This window comes from Sminthopsis crassicaudata, chromosome 1 (assembly GCF_048593235.1).
Source record: "Sminthopsis crassicaudata isolate SCR6 chromosome 1, ASM4859323v1, whole genome shotgun sequence".
Classification (NCBI taxonomy): Eukaryota; Metazoa; Chordata; class Mammalia; order Dasyuromorphia; family Dasyuridae; genus Sminthopsis; species Sminthopsis crassicaudata.
Genome location: NC_133617.1, coordinates 162,402,575 through 162,425,241, shown reverse-complemented (window position 1 = coordinate 162,425,241; position 22,667 = coordinate 162,402,575). Strand labels below are relative to the sequence as shown.

The 22,667-nt window shown below is 33.9% G+C and overlaps 1 long non-coding RNA gene across 2 annotated transcripts; it reads right to left on the bottom strand.

The window, feature by feature from the left end:
* Positions 1-1,305: 1,305 nt before the first annotated feature.
* LOC141553159 (uncharacterized) lies at positions 1,306-9,475 on the bottom strand. 2 transcript variants are annotated; one of them, XR_012485294.1, is made up of 4 exons: positions 9,381-9,475; positions 8,573-8,622; positions 4,174-4,838; positions 1,306-3,108 (listed from the first exon to the last, which is right to left on the bottom strand). It is a non-coding gene; the product is annotated as an uncharacterized LOC141553159 (long non-coding RNA). The 2 variants fall into 2 exon arrangements; XR_012485292.1 differs by lacking the exon at positions 9,381-9,475 and having other exon boundaries at positions 8,573-8,676.
* Positions 9,476-22,667: the final 13,192 nt, after the last annotated feature.

Sequence of the window (22,667 nt, the reverse complement as noted above, 5' to 3'; positions counted from 1 at the left end):
GATAACTTTCATTACATTAAATTAAAAAGGTTTTGCATAAACAAAACCAACACAAACAAGATTAAAAAGTAAGTACAAATCTGGAAAAAAAAATTTTACAGCCAATTTTTTAAAAAAATTATTTTATTTCAAAAAAGAGTAAGGAAAAAGGAAAAAATGGAAAAGAAATACAAAACAAAATAAAGCAAAACAAAAGAGAACATTGTTATGTGCCCAGCAGAACATCAGGGAGCATTCAAAATGTATAATAGATTACCAGATGAAGAAAGTATATATATTAGTAGAAGAAATTATATTCATGAATGTCCATTTTTTTCTCTTTACTTCCTTATAAATTGTTTTTTAGTTCTCTGCTTGATGAGGTTAATGGCAATCAGAGAATTGTTAAAATCCCCTTTTGGTCCCCTTTTTCCATGAAAGAATTCATGAAACCCTGAATTATTAATTGGCAAAAATAAAAGTTTATTGTTGGCACTGAGAAGTCAGTTTGCTAAGAGACTGATTTCTATAGTGGCAAAGTCCTATTAGGGAAATGGAGTCTGGCACTGAAAAGAGAATGCCTTCTCAGCAGGCAGGGTCCTAGCAAACTGCTTGAGCTTCTGCAAGTAGTGAGTTTAAGGAAACCTATTATATGGGTAGCTCTTGGTGAGAAGTTGGGACAGCCTGAATTGATCAGACAAAAATTTCTCAATTGAATGAGAATTTAGAATTTCAAAAAGATCAATGGGAGTTGATCTGCCCTTGAATAGTGTTGCTTCTCTCATCCTGAGAGGATGGACCCTCTCTCTGACTCCTTGGAGCCTGGGAGAGCCTGATCTCTCAGATCAAAAAGGGGACACAATTTAATTTTAAAGGGAACAGTTTCAGTAAAGGAAACAGTTTCCCTCCCCCTTCATGCTAAGCACCTTATTTACTTTATTTTCCCCTCTTTTATCCTGCTATCATCCCCAAGCAAGTTACAATTAAGAAAAAATATATTTATGTATACAAATGTAGATATATACATGCATATACACACTCACATCTACATATACACACATCTTTTCCTATCCCTGCTGCCTCTTTAAACTTCTGCTCTATAACTTGCCTTGCTATTACTTAACCTTCCCTCATCCAAGGATTCCTCCATTTTCTTCCCTCACCCTTTGTTTCCCCATTTGCCCATCCCTCCCCACACCATTATTTCTTTATAGATTTTTGAAGGGTGCTATATCCTTCATGGCATATATCTATATAGATATAGATATAGATATAGATATAGATATAGATATAGATATAGATATAGATATAAAATGTTACCTGTTGAACCATTCCTGATATAGGTTTTCAGAACTATAAGCCCTCTACACACCTCAAATTTCCTTGTCTATTCTTTCTCTGAACCTCATGTATAGAATGATTATTATTTTTGTCTTAACTCTACAATCTTTCTTTTGAACTATCCTATTGTTGATAGGAATCTTAAACATATAATATACATATAGAAAAAGCGCAAATAATTTGTTCATGTTTAAACAGTTTGTCCATATGGGTTAAGTTCCTTAAAAGTGATATTTCATATTGCCTCTTATATGTTAAATTTTCTGTTACGTTCAGATTTGATTGATAGAAAATCCTGAAAATCTGCAAGTTCATTGAATGTCCATGTTTTCTCATTCAAAATTTATAAATAATTTTGTTAGATATGATATTTTTTATCACAAGCCACAATTAGAATTGTATAAAACTTATCAGCAGCTACAATAAAAGACTGCATGTCCTAGAATCATCTCTTCTAATAATCAAAAGAGCTTAGCTTGTGATAAAAAATATCATATCTAACAAAATTATTTATAAATTTATCTAATTGTGGCTTTGAATTTTTTTCTTGTTTCTTGCAAAATTTTCTATTTGATCTGGGGGTTTCAAAATTTGCCAATAATATTCCTGTGTGTTTTCCACAAAGGATCTCTTTGAGGTGGTGATTAATAGATTTTTTTCTCTTTCTACTTTTCCCTGATGTTCTATCACTTTAGGACAAACTTTCTTCTTTCTTTCTTTTTCTTCCTTCCTTCCTTCCTTCCTTCCTGTATTATTGTGACAAGGTTCTTTTTTTGGTCAGAACTTTCTAGCAGTCTAATTATTCTTACATTTTTTTCTTTATCTGTTCTCCAGATCTGTCATTTTTCTTATGTTTCACATTCTGTTCTATTTTCTCATTCTTTATAATCTGTTTTGTTATTTCTTGGCCTCTCATACTTCATTAACTTCCCCTTACCCAATTCTAATTCTCAAAGAATTATTTTCATCTTTGAGACTCTATACCTCTTTTTCTAATTGGTTAACTTTTTTTTTTCATAATCTTATTTTTCTTGGATAGGTTTTATTTTTCTTTTTAGTTTTTCTTCAATGTCTCTCATTTGATTTTATAATTCTTTTTTGAGTTCTTCTATTTATTCTCTTCAGACCAGGAGCCTTTTCACACTACTCCTTGGGATAGAAGCTTTTTTTTTTTTTTTTTCTTTTACTAAAGTATCCTCCTCTGAAGATGAACTCCAACCTTCCCTGTTCCCCTGATATATTTCAATGGTAGGGTTCTTTCTTTCTTTTCTTTCTTTCTTTCTTTTTTTTTTTTTAATAAGAGGTATTAGTGTAAGCATCTCTAATCATGGGATGGGGGAGATGATGCCTCAAGCTTCAGCTCTCTACTCTGAGTAGGATCCCCAAACCAAGAGCTCCACCCTCCTGCAAGTGCCCACATCCAGCAGTGTCTCTGCCACTGCTGTTTCTGCATTCATCAGCTGCTGGTACCTTTTCACCTAGGATCTGGTCCTGGATCACAGCTGCGCCTGGTATTCCCAATTAACCAAGGTTCACTTTATCTTCCTGGTCCCCAACTCACAGTCTAGAAGGTGAAAATCTTTGTGCTTCTGGCTGTAGTTCCATCTTCAACTAGCTAGCCCAACTGGATGTTTCTATGGAGCCAGCCTGGAGGTGTTTGTACTTCACATAGGTTAAACATAGTCTTTCTTCAGATCTTCTCGGGTTGTATCAGGAGGACCCTTCTTTTACCTGAAACCTTCTTGGTTTTTCACCAGTCTTTGTTCCTATCTGAGGCACAATTTTGTTCTATTTGTGGGGGAAATTGGGAGAGCTTGAAATTAACCAACCTACTCAGTCATCTTCCCAGAATCCTCTCCCCCCACCCAGTGTTTCTGTTAAAAGTTTCATTTCTAAAATATATAAACAACTGTGTCAAATTTAAAAGAATACAAGACATTCCCCAATTCATAAATGGACAAAAGATATGAACAGACAGTTTTCATATAACAAAATTAAAGCCATCTATAGTTATATAAAAAAATGCTCTAAAAATCATTATTGATTGGAGAAATGTAAATTAAAACAACTCTGAGGTACCATCTCACACTTCTATCTTCCATCTGACAAGTGTGTTAGCAAAAAAGTACAAAGCATAAACTGCAAAAAATTATATTAAATAGCCTAAATGTAGAAGCTCCTGAAGCCTCCACTTCCCAGCTAAATCTTTTCTCCCATTGTCCAGGATTATATTCTAATTGGAAATCTAACCCAGAAACAAAAGAATAAAAAGTCAATAATAATAAACTTTTCCCATAAGAATATTCCAAGCCATCATCACCTTTAAAAGAAGTATTTAAATGCTAATTAACAGGGGACAACTCCTGCAACTTTTAGCTACGGCTCTATTTATTATTATTATAAAGTCTCAAGTCACAATTAAGATGTAGTTTCCCATGAGAATGCCTTCATTCAGTTAATTCCTTCATAAAGGAGGGAAAAGGATCCACATGTACAAAAATGTAGCAAAGAATTGGAAAATGAGTATATGACCATCAGTTGGGGAATGGCTGAACAAGTTGTGATATATGAAGGTAAGGGAATATTATTGTTCTATAAAAATGATGAACAAGCTAATTTTAGAAAGATCTGGCAAGAATTACACAAACTGATTTTGAGTAAAACAAACAGAACCTGTAATACATAATACACAATAACAGCAAGAATGTGCTATGATCAGCTATGAAAGACTTGGTTGTTCTCAGTGGTTCAGTGATCTAAAACAATCCCAATAAATTTTGGATAGAAAATGCCATCTGCATCCAGAAAAAGAACTAAGGAGATTGAATGTAAATCAACACATACTATACTCACTTTTTGTTATGATTTTTCTCTCCCAACATGATTCAAAAACAAATGTGTACTAAAAATAAAAACAAACAAACAAAAAACAAAGTTTAACATCCAACTAGATAATATTATGGAAAGCTAGATGGTACAGAGGATAGAGTCCTGGGCCTAGATTCAAGAAGATCTAAGTTCAAATGTGGCTTCAGACACTTACTAGCTGTGTGAGCTTGGGCAAATCATTTATTTAATCTTGTTTGCCTCAGTTCCTCAATCTGTCAAATGAGTTGATGAAGGAAATGACAGACCACTCTAATATCTTTACTAAGAAAATCCCAAATGGGATCACAAGAGTTGGTGCAAATGAAATGAATGAACAATAACAACAACAAATACTATTTTGAAAGGCAAGCAGTATTACAGACACAGGGGAGGAGGGTACCTTATACATTCCATTTCTCCCTCCTTTGGTCTTGTACATTGTTTTAAAAAGGAAGCCAACATTTGATACGTTTGGAACTAGAAATATGTTTTTCTTTAAAATACAGTGAACATTTCTTCTTGAAACTATCAAATGGAAACTTGCTTTTTTCCTACATGAAGCAAGGACATGTATGAAGTATTTGGCAGCTTGGTTCAGAACCATGTCATTCTGCTGGTTTGATGGAGGGTGGAAATAGGACCTGAGTCACCTAGAAAACACCAGACAGGAAGTATTAGTCATGGAATGGCTAGAAGCAGGCTTTATAAACATTAGCAACAGTAACAATTTTTAAAGACTTTTTGCAAAACATATTCTGGTCAAGGAATTAAAATAAGCTTTATGTAAATTCCCTAATTATACATCTTACAAAAGTTCTCTCAACTACCTTCTTTGAGCCCCCATTTGCAGGTTTAAGCTACTTCCAGGAAGCCTTTACTTAAAACAGCTGAGACAGATTTATGTCTTTGAACAATATACAAATACAGCAAACAATTCAAATTTTAGTTTTTATAATTAAAAAAAACCATCCATTACTATTATTTATCCTTTCACATGTACATGTCATTTCTTTCTGTTAACTTCTTAAAGGAAGGGACATTATCTTAAGCCCATAGCTATGATCTTTTTCTATAGGGTCTGCTACATAGAGATCAATAATTATTTGTTTACTCATTGACTATCATTTACCCTGCTTCTTAAATTACAAAGCTAACATTTCATGACTTTCACACTATTCTGATTCTTTTATTCCATATACAAAACCTCCGTTCTTTTTCCTTTGACATATTTCCTATAGCCCTTTTGATGAAAGTTTTCACCCATCTAGTAACATTTATTTTCCCTAGTTCAGAGCTGATCATCACTTTGTCAATGGTTTTATGGTTTTCTAATTCCCTACATTTAAAAGGATGGTGAGAAAAATAAATTAAAAATAAAAAAGGGTGGTGAGAAAAGTACTTATAAAATCCTACTCTACTATATAACAAATAGTGCTATATTTCTGACTTCCCATGAATAGAAAGAACTTTTTTTTCTGTGTCTATTTGTCCTCTCTCCCACTTCAAGTGCAGAATATTGGAGATAAAATAGACTTCCCATGAATAAAAGGAACAACCAAGGGGAAAATTGGAGACCTATATATAGCTGAATAAAGAACATATCACTAACCTTGAGAGGAATTCCAGGGTTAGTGTTATAACCAAAAGATACTTCTCTATATCAACTGATTTTGAGGCTTCAAGAACAGTTTTGGAGAACATAATTATGAATTTTATTTTTCAGGGAGTCATAGGAATTTCAGGGATCCAGCAATTTAGACTTGCTATTCTGAACATGATTCTGATAAGTAAGAAGAAACTTTTTACAAAAGTAGATATGATGGCAATCTTGGAAGGAAGTGACCATGCCATTTTAGAAATCATATAAAATGGAGATCTCTCTCCAACACATCCTCATACAGTGTTATTGTTGAAGTGTATAATGATCTCCTGGTTCTGCTCATTTCACTCAGCATCAGTTCATGTAATTCTCTCTAAGCCTCTCTGTATTCATCCTGTTGGTCATTTCTTACAGAACAATAATATTCCATAACATTCATATACCATAATTAACCAACCATTCTCCAATTGATGGGCATCCATTCATTTTCCAATTTCTAGCCACTACAAAAAGGGCTGCTACAAACATTTTGGCACATACAGGTCCCTTTTCCTTCTTTAGTATTTCCTTGGGATATAAGCCCAGTAGTAGCACTGCTGGATCAAAAGGTATGCACAGTTTGATAACTTTTTGGGCATAATTCCAGATTGCTCTCCAGAATGGTTGGATTCTTTCACAACTCCACCAACAATGCATCAGTGTCCCAGTTTTCCCACAGCCCCTCCAACATTCATCATTATTTTTTCCTGTCATCTTAACCAATCTGACAGGTGTGTAGTGGTATCTCAGAGTTGTCTTAATTTGCATTTTTCTGATCAGTAGTGTTTTGGAACACTCTTTCATATGAGTAGAAATAGTTTCAATTTCTTCATCTGAGAATTGTCTATTCATATCCTTTGACCATTTATCAATTGGAGAATGGCTTGATTTCTTACAATTTAGAGTCAGTTCTCTATATATTTTGGAAATGAGGCCTTTATCAGAACCTTTAACTGTAAAATATTTTCCCAGTTTATTACTTCCCTTCTAATCTTGTTTGCATTAGTTTTGTTTGTACAAAAGCTTTTCAATTTGATGTAATCAAAATTTTCTATTTTGTGATCAATAATGATCTCTAGTTCTCCTTTGGTCACAAATTCCTTCCTCCTCCACAAATCTGAGAGGTAAACCATCCCATGTTCCTCTAATTTATTTATGATCTCATTCTTTATGCCTAAATCATGGACCCATTTTGATCTTATCTTGGTATGTAGTGTTAAGTGTGGGTCCATATCTAATTTCTGCCATACTAATTTCCAGTTTTCCCAGCAGTTTTTGTCAAATAATGAATTCTTATCCCCAAAGTTGGAATCTTTGGGTTTGTGAAATACTAGATTGCTACAGTTGTTCCTTATTTTGTCATGTGAACCTAACCTATTCCACTGATCAACTAGTCTATTTCTTATCCAATACCAAATAGTTTTGATGACTGTTGAAGCAATCTTTCTTGTAGACTTTACAGCATACACTGTAAGTTTCTTCATGTCATGTGGACAAAAAGACATAAACCTCTTAAACACATGATCCTATTGCTTTTTTTCCCCCTTGTGTCCATTTTTCTCGGCCTTTGGAGCTAGAGTAGATTGGAAATAGATGGACTAAGTATATAGTATTATGATTCAGAAGAATATCAAAGGTCTAGTAACTGGAGTCCATGCCAGAGTTTTACAAAAATTGAATCCAGTAACATATATATGCTTGATCCTGTAAAGCAGATGGCATCCAAGAGGAAAAGAATCAGTGTCTATGCCACATTTGGCAGTGAGATTAGCAGGTTAATGTTCTGTAGTATTAACTTTTAAGTTTGAATCCATTTTCCCCAGAGACTGAAGTGATTTAGGGGAGAATCTGAAAATACATATTTGTACCTCTATTCTTGCTGTATCCTTCCAATAAATATCCCTTTGAAAAATCTAATTGAAGTTAATTAGTATCTCAGTATTATCTAGTCAATCACTAAATCAATTAATCAAAACATATCAAAATGGAGGGGTATTTGAGCTAACAGTATTAAAAATCATAAGCCTAACCCTTTTCAGAGGTACTCTTAAGACCTTGCCTTACTTTTGCTCTACTTTCACTCTGTATATATCTTGTGTAACTTAGAGTAATTTACATGTAATCTTCTTCATTCAAAGTGAGTTCTTTGGGGATGGGGAAAGTGCTCTATTTTTCCTTTTTATATGCCCAGCATTTGGCAAATTTGGATAACTGAGAGGATGATGACACTTGACAATAGCAGAAAAATAGGCAAAAAAGTGAGAAAATTAGGAGGAAAGAAAACGTTTGTTTTAGATATGTTGAGTTTCTAATATCTTTGGGACAACCAGTTTGAAATCCAGTTAGCAGTTGATGTAATACTGAAAGTTAGAGAAGTTAAGGCTTGATAAAGATAGAGAGGATCACTGAACTCTTGGGAGTTCAAAGGAAAATGAACCCACCAATAAGACAGTAGAGAAGATAAGAGGACTCAGGACAGACTCTTGTAAGACACTCAAAGTTAGTGTGTATGACCTGGAGGAAGATGTTCAAAAGAGACTGAGAAATGCTCGGACAAGTGGGAAGTAGCAGCACCAGAATTTGAATAGGAATCCTTTAACAGCAATTCCAGTTCTCTAATTTTATATATTAGGGAACTGAAGCCTTTATTTCAGCTTAGAGTGATAGTGAATAATCAGAAGCCATTGCATATAAAACACCATTGAAGGAACAAGGGATATTTAATTTTAATCAGAGAACACTTACTAGTAAACAGAGTCTGTCCAGATCCATAGAGATAGGTCATGCTGATGATCCTAAAGGAACAATATTATTTCTGTTAGGCTTACTCCTAGATCTTCAAAGTGAAAATCTTCAAGATTTTATGCTGACAAAACCTGTTTCTTTAAGGCCGGGGAAGGCTGTCCTTTTGGAGGTGGGACTTTCTGGAATCCCTGAGTCATCCATTTAAAGGCTGTTCTTCACCAAAAGATGCAGTCAGCACATTTTTCTCTCCCATGAGAGATCTTGGTTTTTGCTTCAGAAACCAGGCAAAACTTTTGCCTTTTTACCTTCCTCATCCCGCATTCTTATTAAATAACTTACATTTGTATAGTAACTTAAGGTTACACAGTACTTTCATTATAAGAACCCTAAAAAGTATCAAGTGTGTAATATTATCTCTATATAATGGATGACAAAAGAATAGAAAAGTAACAAAGTGGATAGAGTGCTGAGCCTGGATTCAAGAAGACATTTCCCTGAGCTTAAATGTGGTCTCAGACAACTATTAGTTATGTGACCCTGGTCAAGACACCTAACCTTTTTGATTCAGTTCCTCAATATGTTAAATGAGCTAGAGAAAAATAAAATGGATGGGTAAGTGCCCCTGGATAAGTAGAATTCAAATGCAGATCCCTATCTCCAAGTCATTACTCCATCCACTCTGCCATGCTCTTTTTAAAATAATTTATCTCTTTTATTTATTTTTTTATCCCTGTCTAGTTTACTGACTATTCCCTCTTACCAATCACTTGACTTGTTTGCTTATTTTGGTGAAAAAATTCAGCCTTACCTCACTCCAGCCTGAGCATTGATTGAGCTGATTGAACTCCAAAAGCAGATGTCCCATAATGTATCCAAGAAGATCAGTATGTTTTTATTGGCTTTAGAGTCAGAAAAAAAAGCATGAAAGCTTTAGACTCCAGAAATTAGCACGGTGTCTGCACAATTTCATCAGCAACCAGATTGGTCAATACATATTTATTAAGTGCCTATTTTGAACCAGGCACTATGTTAAGTGTTGGGGCATTTAAAGACAAAAAAACAAACCAAAACAACAAACCTTTGTTTTTAAGAAGCTTATATTCTAATAGTATAGTTTAAGAAGCAATGGCCTTATATGTATACATGTATACAAAATTACAGGGAAAGAAAATAAATGCAAGCAAATAACAACAGATAGAGTGATATGCTATGTTGTGCTCTACACTCTGTTCCTACAGTCCTCTCCCTGGGGGTAGATGGCTTTCTTCATCATTGCACAAGTGGAACTGTTTTGAATCATCTAATTGTTGAAGAGAGCCACATCCATCAGAATTGGTCATCTTATAGTCTTCTTGTTGCCGTGTATAATGATCTCCTGGTCCTGCTCATTTCACTTAGCACCAGGGCATGTAAGTCTCTCCAGACCTTTCTGAAATCATCTTGTTGACCGTTTCTTATAGAACAATTATATTACATAACACTTATATACCATGTCTTATTCAGCCATTCTCCAATTGATGGGCATCCATTCAATTTCCATTTTCTAGGCACAAACATTTTTGCACATGTGGGTCCCTTTCCCTCCTTTATGATCTCTCTGGGATATAAGCCCAATAGAAACATTGCTGGATCAAAGGGTATGCACAGTTTGATAACTTTTTGAGTAGAGTTCCAAATTGCTCTCCAGAATGGTTGCATCCATTCACAACTTCATCAACAATGTATCAGTGTCCCAATTTCCTCTCATCCCCTCCAACATTGATCATTATCTTTTCTTGTCATCTTAGCCAATCTGAGAGGTGTGTAGTGGTATCTCAGAGTTGTCTTAATTTGCATTTCTCTGATCAATAGTGATTTGGAGCACCTTTTCATATGACTAGAAATAGTTTCAATTTCTTTGTCTGAAAACTCTGTTTAAAGATATAATTTCTTATTCAATTTAGTGTTTCTTTAATTTTTGTATTAGTGTATTAAAAATAAAATTACTGTACAAACACAATGGTTTGAAAACATTTTTTTCATTGCCAACCTATAACATTTCAACTGTCTTACGGGTTTTGTGGATTAGTTCAGGAGTCTTGCCATAATTTGTAACATTTTTCCTATGCATTCCTACTTCCAGGTAACTGACTTAAAAGCACAAACTTGGAATATAACCTGTCTGTATTGGTGAATGTCTAATGTCTGTTGTTTTTCTAGCCTTAGTAGTTCCATAAAGCTCTAAATCATTTGTGTTCTGGCTAGTCACTCAAGCCCAATCAACTACTGCTACCACAACTCACCACAAGCCATTTACTCCTAATAGAAAAACCTTTACGCTTCAAGATGGGTAGGGATGAGGTAGAATGGAAGGGCAGAAAAAAAATAGTCAATGCTATGCAATTTACAGCAGTGGTTCTCAGGTTTTTGTTCTCAGTATTTTATATTATTAAACTTAATATTATCATACTATTAAAAATGCTTAAGGATCTTCCAAAGAAATTTTGTTTATATTGGTTATATTTACAGATATTTGCCATATTAAAAATAAAAACTTATTTTCAATTTGTAGACTCTTTGAAAGAATTTCAGAGACTCTCAGGATTCTCTGAATCACACTTTGAAAACCACTAGTCTAGAGCTAGGAAGTACAGAATTTGCATAGACTGTTCCCCGAATGTGGAGATAGGGAAGGAGATAAACTAAAAATGCTAGGGAAGAAGATGAACTAAGAATCAACTCATGTTCTACTCAGACTTAAAAGAAAGATTCCTTATCACAGTAGCCATAGTAGTAACAGCAATTAGAGCAACAATTGAAGTTCAATATGTCTCTGATGTTGACCCAATCATACCCATTTTATCAGCAACAGTGTCCTGGCATCTTGCCCAAAGACCTCCAAGAAAAAAAATACAAGAATATTACAATTACACTTTAGGAAATATTGATTCTAAAATAAAAGGATCATATCATATATAATCTGATTATTGAATTAGGCAAAGACTCAACAGTATTGATAGTTTTTCTATTTGCTCTAAAGGTAAAATGGACAACAAAATAAGTTAGAGAGTCTATGGGAAATGTCCCCATCCTGTCCCTAAAATTTAATATAATCCTTTGATACCTGTAACAAACCTCTTGTTCATAAAATAGATTATGACATTGAGCTGAAATCCAGTCAGAGACTCCCTCACAAGATTCTTGGAGTTGATTCAAGATTCTAGCCATTTTGTTGCCAGTGGGAACTCTGTGTTCAGACCAGCTAGTTCTACAGGATATAGAGACAGACAAAATGTGAATGTTCTCTCTTCTCTATCCACCTACTGATCTTCCTGGCTTCCTTTAACCTTCAGCTAAAATCCTATCTTCTACAGGAAGCCTTCCCACCTCCTAAATCCCAGTGTTTCCCCACTTTTAGTAATTTCCTATCCATCCTATATATGATTGTTCTTGAGTGGTTTCAGTCATGCCCAACCCCCATTTGGGGATTCTTGGCAAAGATATTGGAATGATTTGTCATTTCCTTCTCAAACTTCTTTTACAGATGAAAATCTGAGGCAAACAGTGTTAAGTGATTTGCCTGTGATCACAAAGCTAGTGTCTCATCCAGATTTGAACTCAAGTCTTCCTGAAGTCAGGAGGAATCAGTTTACTGAAGTAAACTTAGAGCTTGAGCCACCGTGCCACCTAACTGTCCTGCATGTATGTTGCTTTACATACACAGTTTATTTCTTCCACATCTCAACTTTCCCCATCTCAGTTTCAATATATCACAGATTACCATAAGAAATTAAATAGGAATTTGGGGATTAATTTTGTGGAAGATGCAAATGACACAGGAAAAGTTTAAAAACTCAGAAGTATATAAAATATATGTATAATATTGTATAATACCAACATATTTTAATACCATGATAATTCAGACTTCTCTGATATTAAGGGAAAGACAAAAATTTTACTCAGATTTTTTTAGAACACAGGGATGGGCATGTCTCTAATCTCTTCATTGTGGAAGGATTAATTGTTTTTGTTTACTTGTGTCCCTCTTTAGATTATAAAATCCTCCAGGCAGGGATCATTATTTGCCTTTTTTGCATATCCCCATTGCATAGTGCCTGTCACATAGTGCTTAATAAATGTTTATTGAATTGAATGGACTGAGTATTCAAAACCAGTATGTTGTAATGGATCAGTACTTGTACAGGGAGTACAAAATGATGAAACTGAAAAGTAGGGGAAGAAACAAGTCAGGATGGTGGTTTAACTGGACTATCATGAATTACTCAGCTGTTTAATTCTTTAAACTGTCCTGGAAACCCAACTTTCCATTCTAATTGCTTAGTTTTAGTGGCCCTTTAAGAAGTCCTAGAAGACCTTAGGAGGTTAGAAAACCAATAGAATAAAATCAAGACTATCTTAAATACATATACTAAATTGTATCTTGTCTTCTTCTCTACCTTGTCCTCAACTCTACTGATTAAAGACATGCTCTCCATACCTATGTCCAACTCCCTTGCATTATCTGCTTTTACCCCTCAAAAGCTGATCTGGAAATTAAGAGAAAAGGGGAATCTGAGAATTTATAATATCCTATATCCTAGTCATTTACAGAAAATGTAAACAAAAACCTCTCCATATGTGGGAGAAAGCAATTCTTTAATATGACTATCTAAAAGCATCAACTAAATGAAACACTTAAGTTGCTGTTTGTTTTTCATTCTTAAAGAGAACCATGACATTAGGGAAGTGATGCCATGACATGCAAGTGAATTGAATTTAAGTGAGGAAGGGCTGTGCAAGATCACCCACCTCATTTTCTCCTCCAGAGCTATCTGGGTCCAACCACATGATATAGATCAGGAAGCTATGAATATATCAGAAAACAATACGTATAGTGATATTGGGATTTAATATACTCCATGAAATGCAATTGAAAGTTACATTGTGTTTATGGCAAATTATCATTACTTTTAATGCAATTAGAACTGAAGGAGGGGAGAATTCTAATATTTAAATTAGGCCTAGATATTCAGAGTCTTAAAAGAGTTTTTAAATATTGCTTTGAACACAAAACAATATTTCTTTGGAATATGTATAACTTTGGCAAAATTGCTTTTGATTAGTCTCATAGGAATCCAAGTGAAATCTGGAGTAACTGATTCTCTAGATCCCTTGTGCAATCAAAGTTCTGCCTTTTCTAAGATCAAAATAAAAATGAATGAGACTAAATCCTCTTTTTTTTTTTAAAGCTAAATATTTATTATTATACCAAGAAAATTGCCTGAAGAAAAATTCAGGCCTCTATTACCTACATGAAACACACCAATTTTGCCAAGCCTATTCTCCTCCATATCCTATAATGCCTTATTACTTACTCAACTCAAAATCATTTCACTTAAATTTTATGTATCACATTTAGGATGTATCTGATCCAGATTGGATCAGAAAGCAAGGGATTGGAAAGCAAGAAAGCAATTCTTCCCTGAATCTCTTCTGGAGGAAAAGCAGAACAGAAGAGTTGAAATTAGTTGGAGTTTATTATTTTCTTGTTTGGTTTTGCTTATCTTTCATATGTAGGTCACTCTGCATATCATATTATGAAAAAAGAAAGAGAAAAACAAAGACAAAGGGGGAGAGGGAGAGCAGGGAGGAGGGAGTAAGAGAGGGAAGAAAAGAGAGGGAGAGAAGAAAGGAGTGGGAGAGAAAATCTTGGCTATAGATAGAGGAGTGAGAGAAAAGGGAGAGGAGGAACTAGTTAACTTTTCCTATTCTTCTAAAAGATTGGACTAGGAAATGACATATCAGAGAGAATGGGTTCAATCAATTTCTATTTCCTTCTTCTCATCATCGAACATATCTGGATATTCTTGTAAAAGATGATGTTTTTTGTTTCTGTTTCATCTTAAGAAACCTAGGGAAATATTGGAAAACAAAGGACCAAATTGGGAAATGCAAGTGACACTAAAAATACGAGCTATGAATAAAATTTTAAGGAAAAAAAAGAAACAAAAGAAAAAGAATGAGAAAATGTGAATGTAGTATATCTTTAAAGAACTCTTGGAAGTCTGGGGTGGGAAATTGTACTGATTGGTGTTTATCATAGTAAAAGCAATAATTTAAGGATAAAATAATGCTGTTTTATACATTTGTTATTAAACATCTAAAATGGAAAGTAGCAGAACACCTAAAACATATAACCCCAAGATAACATATTTCATTTGATGGAAAATAGATGAATGTAGCTTTTACTATTGGTTATATTTCCTTTAACAGGCCTTTCTTTCTCCTTATATTGTGCTTTCTCAGAATATATGCTGAAAAGTGGGATTGAGATATGATTTAAAAAAAAAAGTATGCTCTGGGATCAGACACTTAATACTTACTAGCCGTGTGACACTGAGTAAGTCACTTGCCCCCATTGCTCCATCAAAAATAAGTAAATAAATAAACAGATTTGGATTTCAGAACAATATATGTAGGTATCCTTAGACATATGTCAAGTACGGAGCCACCTATAAAGTGAGAGATGAGGTATACTCCAAAGGATTTACCAGTAGATATCCTTCTATTATATAAATTACTATCCTCCCCTTCTACACAACCCTAGAGTCTCCTCTAGTTATTCTTTTGAATGTGTTATTCTTCTGTTGTTTTGTTTTTCTTTTGAGTTAGATAACAAAGAGAGTGGTCTTCTTTCTAGAAGGTCATTGTTTAAAAGAACATTCTTTAATGTTATCTAGGAGCAAAGAAAAGTCCAGGAGCAATCGTAGACTTTTCTAAAAGACAGTCAAGAGGCAGCTAGATAGTGCAGTGGATAGAGCACCAGCCCCAGAGTCAGGAAGACAATCAAAACACGATTATAGAACTCCAGAGTTAGAGAGACCTAATGAGAGTTTATATAGTCTCATTTTAAACCTGAATGGGAACCCTCTCCACAAGAATCCTGACAAGTGTCCAATCCAAGTCCTCTTGTTGAGAATTTTGAGAACTCTCCACTCCATTAAAAAAACAATCTTCAAGATCACTGCACCAAGAACCAAGAGAAAATTATATACAGTAACTGCAATATTATATGATGATCAACAATGAAAGATTTAGTTCTCCTCAGTAATATAATAATTCAAGCCTAGTCCAATAGACTTGGGATAGAAAATGCCATCCACATCCAGAGAAAGAACTATGGAGATTGACTGCAGATCAAAGGATACTACTTTTACCTTTTTTGTTGTTTGCTTGTGTTTTTCCCTTTGTTCTGATTTTTCTTTCACAACATGACTAATAATGGAAATATGTTAAAAATGCTTAAGAAAATAAAAGTAATTTTATCTTTATAGTTTTGTTACATTTACTTTTAATTTTTTGGCGTTTATTTCCATTTATATTGTGGTAGTCACTTTGTATATTGTTTTCCTGGCTCTAAAGATAGTATCTTAAGGGAGTCTTACTTTGAACTTCTCTGCTAATAAAGCTTATGCAATTTTCCATGTAGTTATTAGTTTATTTTCTCATTTGTAAATTGTTCATGTCCTTTGGTTGCATTGAAATATGTAATTTTAGTCTCATAAATATGTACTATTTCCTTATAGATTTATTATTTCAAAAAATCTATTTATTTTTACAAGACTAAGATTTTCCTTCTTGAATTTTGTTGCAGAATTATTAGATGCAAATATGTTTAAGATGGATAAATTCCTATTTTATAGCACTTTTTAGCATATCTTTACCTATTTCTAGTTTGAATTCTATTTTCTTTGATTAATGCCACTGGTTTTTAATGATTAAGGCAATAATAAAAAACAGCCGTAGCTCACATCCAAGCAGAATTTTAAGTTACAAAGTGCTTTTCTCATAACAACCCTGTGGAGAAAATAATCATCACCCCCATTTTTACAGATGAGGAACCCTGAGAAACAGACCAGTTTTATACAGCCAGAAAAATATCTAAGGAAAGATTGAATAAAATAAAGCTTTAGCTCAAATTTTACTTGTTAGTTCCTTTTGTAAATTTTTAAATTGCAAACTAAGCCTCACCTCCTATTAAAATTATTCATGATATTTAAAAAAAATTTTCTAATATTTTCCTGGATCAAATGTTTCCAGTACACTGCATATTGCTGGATTCTAATTTTCAATTCATTCGTAATTTTTTATTTTGTTTTTGGGGAGGATTGGATAGAGGAATTTAGCCTGTCATTATAATTCTTAGATTTGCATTTTCTTCAGCCATTATAGCTGAAGAGAATACATGCTGTCTAAATCTTATTATTTCTATTATTAATCCAGATTTGTCTGAACTCTTCTTAACAGCATTACTTTTTCTTCTATTAAAAACTACACAGGCTACTTTAGTTTTATCTTTCCCTTTACTGGAGATTGGAGTTTTATTTTAGATCAGGTAACTCCTTCTCTTTCCCTGATAACATTTTTCCCCTTCCAGTTCATAATTTAAGCAATAATACATCTCTTTAAAATTGTGGGGGGTTTTCCAATTGTTTTTAAATGATCATATCTTTTTTTGGGCTATATAGTCTGTTGTTTGAATACTTCTTGTAAGTGTTGTATCTTTTTGTAAACTTTTCAAAGTTTATTTTCTTTTCAAATAGGCATCTCTTATCTTCAAAATACATGAAATTTTGCTAGATTTATGGCCCATTGGACTTCCAATTTATGCTATCTTCCCTGATGTTCCTTGAAAAATACATTTTGTGATCAAAGGGTATGAACAATCAATTTTCAGATGATGAAAATGAAACTATTTCCACTCATATGAAAGTGTTCCAAATCACTACTGATCAGAGAAATACAAATTAAGACAACTCTGAGATACCACTACACACCTGTCAGATTGGCTAAGATGACAGGAACAAATAATGATGAATGTTGGAGGGGATGTGGGAAAACTGGGACACTGATACATTGTTGGTGGAGTTGTGAAAGAATCCAACCATTCTGGAGAGCAATCTGGAATTATGCTTGAAAAGTTATCAAACTGTGCATACCCTTTGATCCAGCAGTGTTACTACTGGGCTTATATCCCAAGGAAATACTAACGAAGGGAAAGGAAAATGTTTGTGGCAGCCCTTTTCGCAGTGGCCAGAAACTGGAAAATGAATCAATGCCCATCAATTGGAGAATGGTTGGGTAAATTATGGTATATGAAGGCTATGGAATATTATTGTTCTGTAAGAAATGACCAGCAGGATGAATGCAGAGAGGTTTGGAGAGACTTACATCAATCTGATGCTGAGTGAAATGAGCAGGACCAAGAGATCATTATACATTTCAACAACAATACTATGTGAGGATGTATTCTGATGGAAGTGGATATCTTCGACAAAGAGAAGATCTAATTCAGTTCCAATTGATCAATGATGGACAGAATCAGCTACACCCAGAGAAGGAACACTAGGAAATGAGTGTAAACTGTTTGCATTTTTGTTTTTCTTCCCAGGTTATTTTTACCTTTTGAATCCAATTCTTCCTGTGCAACAAGAAATTCGGTTCCACACACATATATTGTATCTAGGATATACTATAACATATCTAACATGTATAAGACTGCCTGCCATCTAGGGGAAGGGGTAGAGGGAAGGAAGGGAAAAACTGGAACAGAAGTGAGTGCAAGGGATAATGTTGTAAAAAATTACCCATGCATATGTATTGTCAAAAAAATTATAATTATAAAATAAAAATTAAAAAACAAAAAAAATAACAATATCCAGTTCAAGAAATGATTTTTTAAAAAAAAGAAAAATTTTGTTATTAATTGCTTTTTGGTAAGTGAATTCTTCATTTCTGGAAGCATGAAAAAATTTTCCTTATCTTATAGTTTGGGAATTTATCTATTTTGAATTGTAGTACTACCTTCTAACTAATCTCCCTGCTTTAATAAGGACCTCCCATCTTCTTTTCTTTACAGGGCAGTCAAAATGATATCCCTATAGCACATGGCTTCCTGCTTAAAAACTTCCAGTGGAGACTCTCTCTGGCCTCCAAGATAAAAATATAAATTCCTTTATTTGGAACATAATGTCCTTTACTGTATGGTGCCTTTCTAGGCTTGTTGTGTATTATTCCATTTTACTCCCACTGTGATCTGGCCAAACAGGCCTTCCTGCTAGTTCCCTGCATATTCTAACTCCCATCTCCTTGCCTTTAAAGGTCCACCACTGTAATACACTTCCTGGAATCTTCCTTCAGCTCCCTTCAAATTCCAGCTCAAGTCCTACTTATCCAGGATCTTCATCTCCCTGTTTCTAAAGTCTCCCACCCCATTTTTCTGTACACATATATTATGTGTTTATTTTTCTGCAGATATAGTTCCTTGCCATTCCAACAGAATGTATTTTTCTTAAGGGCACTGGATTTTTCTGTTGTTTCTTTTGCATTTCCTCTCTGCCCCTTCTCTCTCACCTATACATAGTAGAAATTTAATAATTGCTTGACCGGCTTGAGGTACCTAGAACTGTTTAGTGATTTTTAAAATTAAATGTAGACATGACAAATATGGAAACATGTTTTAAGAATTGCATATATTTAACCTATGTTAGATTGCTTGCTGTTTTGGGGAGGGAGGAAGTAAGGGAGAAAAACTGGAATACAAAGTCTTAAAAAAATATTACAGAGGGGAAAAATATTACAGAGGACTTTAAACTTATTCCTATTAAATTTCAATAACATAAATCAACAAAAGTTAAACATTGATAGTACCACTGAGACAAAGTCAAAACAAAATTACTCCTGCTTTCAAAGAGCTTTTATTATAAGTGGATATAACATATAAATAGAAAAAATTTGGACTTGGTATGGTGGTAGGGAGAATTAGGCAAGCTTTCACAGAGAAAACATCCGAACTGAATTATGAAGCTAGGAATTCTAGCAGCAGAAGTGAGAAGGCAGTTAAGTACATTATTAGTAAGGAGGATACTGGAGATAGAATACCGAGTTATAGAAATAGTTTTGGTGAAATACAGTGTATATAAATAGGAATATGGAATAAATCTAGCAAGCTGAGCTTTTCAAAATCATTTTCATCTGTCCAGTAATTTGACTGGACTTAAACTATCTAGTTAATTATTTATGATAACTAATCTTTTGGGCTTTGTATCTGTCATCTGTCAATTTGATAAGTCTGCCATCCTTATCTTCATCAATCATTGATAAAATGTTACCCAGCACAAACCCCAGAATATATATCTGGGACATCCCACCAGGGACTCTTCTCCAAATTAATTATTCTTTTGTTCTGGTCATCAAAACATTTCCAAAGACGCTGGACCAAGTCCACTAATATTATAACCCAGCCCACATCTCTCCATTTTGTCAGTAAAGACAGATGACTGATGTTAAAATCCAGTCTGTAGAATTCCCTTGATCTACCAGACCAGTAACTCTGTAAAAAAAAAAAAAAAAGTTTTTAATTTTAAAAGGAAGTGAGGTTCATTTGGCAAGCCCTGTTCTTATTGAAACCATGCTGGCTCCTTGTGATCATAACTCCCACTTCTAAACCACTCACAAACCATTGTTTTAATATGTTCTATAACCTTACAAGGAATCAAAGTCAAGTTCACCACCTTGTAATTTGTAGACTTAACCCTTCCCATTTTTTTTTTTTTTTTAAACCTGGGATATTTGTACTACAAAAAGGGAGTAAGCCTCCTATTTTCCATGATTTTTCAAAAACCACTCAGCCAATCCTTTTCGAAATTCTTGATAATGTAATTCCCCTAAATCTAGAAGTTCTTAAGTTGGTTAAGATTTCAGAGCATTTATTAACTTGGATAGTGAAATATATACATTTCTATTTTTGCTAACTTCTGATATTCAGCATTTCCTTCCACAATGAATGTAGATAAAAAAACCACAGAAGTATTAGGCTTTATCAAGCTGCCAAAGTGATCCACAGCACAAAGCAAAACAAAAAAAGTTAAGAACCCATGATCTGGAACTTAATGCCTATAGGATAAAATAGCAACTTCTTGGCCTTCATGCTAATTCCCCTTCAAGTACTCTATGCTCTAGTTAACAGAAATTACTATTCTCCATTTTGGTTTTGTTCTCTATCTCTGGGAATCTGTACAGTTCATTTCCCTGACATGAAATGGACTCCTGCCTAATGTCTGCCACTTTAAATCTTTTTCTTCCTTCAGAATAAAGTTCAGGTACTATCATTTCTTTCCATGAAGGCTTTTCTTATCTTTATTCTCCTATTCTTCTTGAAATCTCTCCCTCTGATTTTCCGGTAGAACATTTTTTTATTTTTTTGGCCTGATCCTTTCAACCTTCTTATGCTGTTATACTCCGGGAGAAGCAGCAAGATATTCTGGATAGAGATAGCTTGAAAGCAGGAAGTTCTGGGTTCAAGTTTTGCTTGATATATACTATGTGACTGTGAGCACTGAAATTCTTAGTCCTCTAGAATTCTTTCTAAAAATAAAATGCAAAGAAGAGATTGTATTATATTGATAAAGGGAGTCACAGGTCCATTTCCTATTATACTAATATGAGTACATTAAAGGAGTGGGGGAAATAGAAAATACCCTAATTTAGAATCAGGAATCTTTGTTACAGTGAATAGTGTTAGGATTAAAATTATGAAAATGAAGTTTTTTTTCTTTTTTTTTTATGCCAAAAAAGTTTATTAATTATTTGAATTCTTAGGACTTAGATTAAAAGATGGAATATAAAGTAAATTTCAATACAGAAGAAAGGAGAAACATAGCCACCATAAGCCCTCTTAGAGAATCCCAAAAGTATTAATAATACTGTATTATCAAAGTATTTATTATAAATTATTAAAGTATTAATAATTGATATCTATTGTTTACATGTTTTAATGTTGCAAAGCTCTTTACATGTTGTTGTTATTCAATCTTTTCGCTCATGTACAACGCTTCATGTCCTCGTATACAATTTTCTTGGCAAGATATTGCAATATCTTTTCTTCTTTTCTTTTGTAGCAATTTTTTCCAGATGAGGAAACTGAGATGGAAAGAGTTAAGTGGCTTGTCCAGGGTCACATGGCTAGTATCTGAGGCTAGATTTGAATTCAGGAAAACCAGGCTTCCTGACTCTAAGCCCTTTTTTTTTTTTTTTTTTTTTTTTAAATTAAAGCTTTTTTATTATTCATTCATTCATTTATTTGTTTGTTTATTTTTTGTTAAGGCAATTGGGGTTAAGTGACTTGCTTGAGAGTCACTCAGCTAGGGAGTGTTAAGTGTCTGAGGCCAGATTTGAACTCAGGCCCTCCGGACTTCAGAGCTGGTGCTTTATCCACTGCACTACCTAGTTGCCCCTCTAAGCTTTTTATTTTCAAAACATATGCATGGATAATTTTTCAACACTGACCTTTGCAAACCTTGTGTTCCAAATTTTCCCCTCCTTTTCTCCATCCCCTCCCTATATAGCAAGTAATCCAATATATGTTAAACATGTTAAAATATATGTTAAATCCAATATATGTATACATATTTATACAGTTAGAAGATGGTTTCAAACCATGAGAAAATCACATTCTTTCTGAGCCTCAGTTTCTTCATCTGTAAAATCGGATTAGTCATATCCAGGGCACTAACCTCATACAATTTGTAATGAATATTTAATAAGATAATGTAAGAACTTTAAAGTGACATATAAATACCAATTATTATGTCACAAATCTTCCTGTATTTCTTTTTTTTTTTTTACCAGTAAAGTATATTGTTTTTTTTTATTTTTTAATTTTTTAAAATTTATTTTATTTTTTTATTCATTTTTCCAAATTATCCCCTCCCTCCCTCCACTCCCTCCCCCCATGACAGGCAATCCCATACATTTTACATGTGTTACATTATAACCTAGATACAATATATGTGTGTAAATACCATTTTCTTGTTGCACATTAAGTATTAGATTCCGAAGGTATAAGTAACCTGGGTAGATAGACAGTAGTGCTAACAATTTACATTCACTTCCCAGTGTTCCTTCTCTGGGTGTAGTTGTTTCTGTCCATCATTGATCAACTATCTTCCTGTATTTCTTGAGGGCAGAAACTACGTCATTTTTTATCTTTGCATTCCCCGTGTCTGGAACTTTTTTTCCTTTTCAGTAAGGATGGGTTGAGGCTTGTCATTTGCTA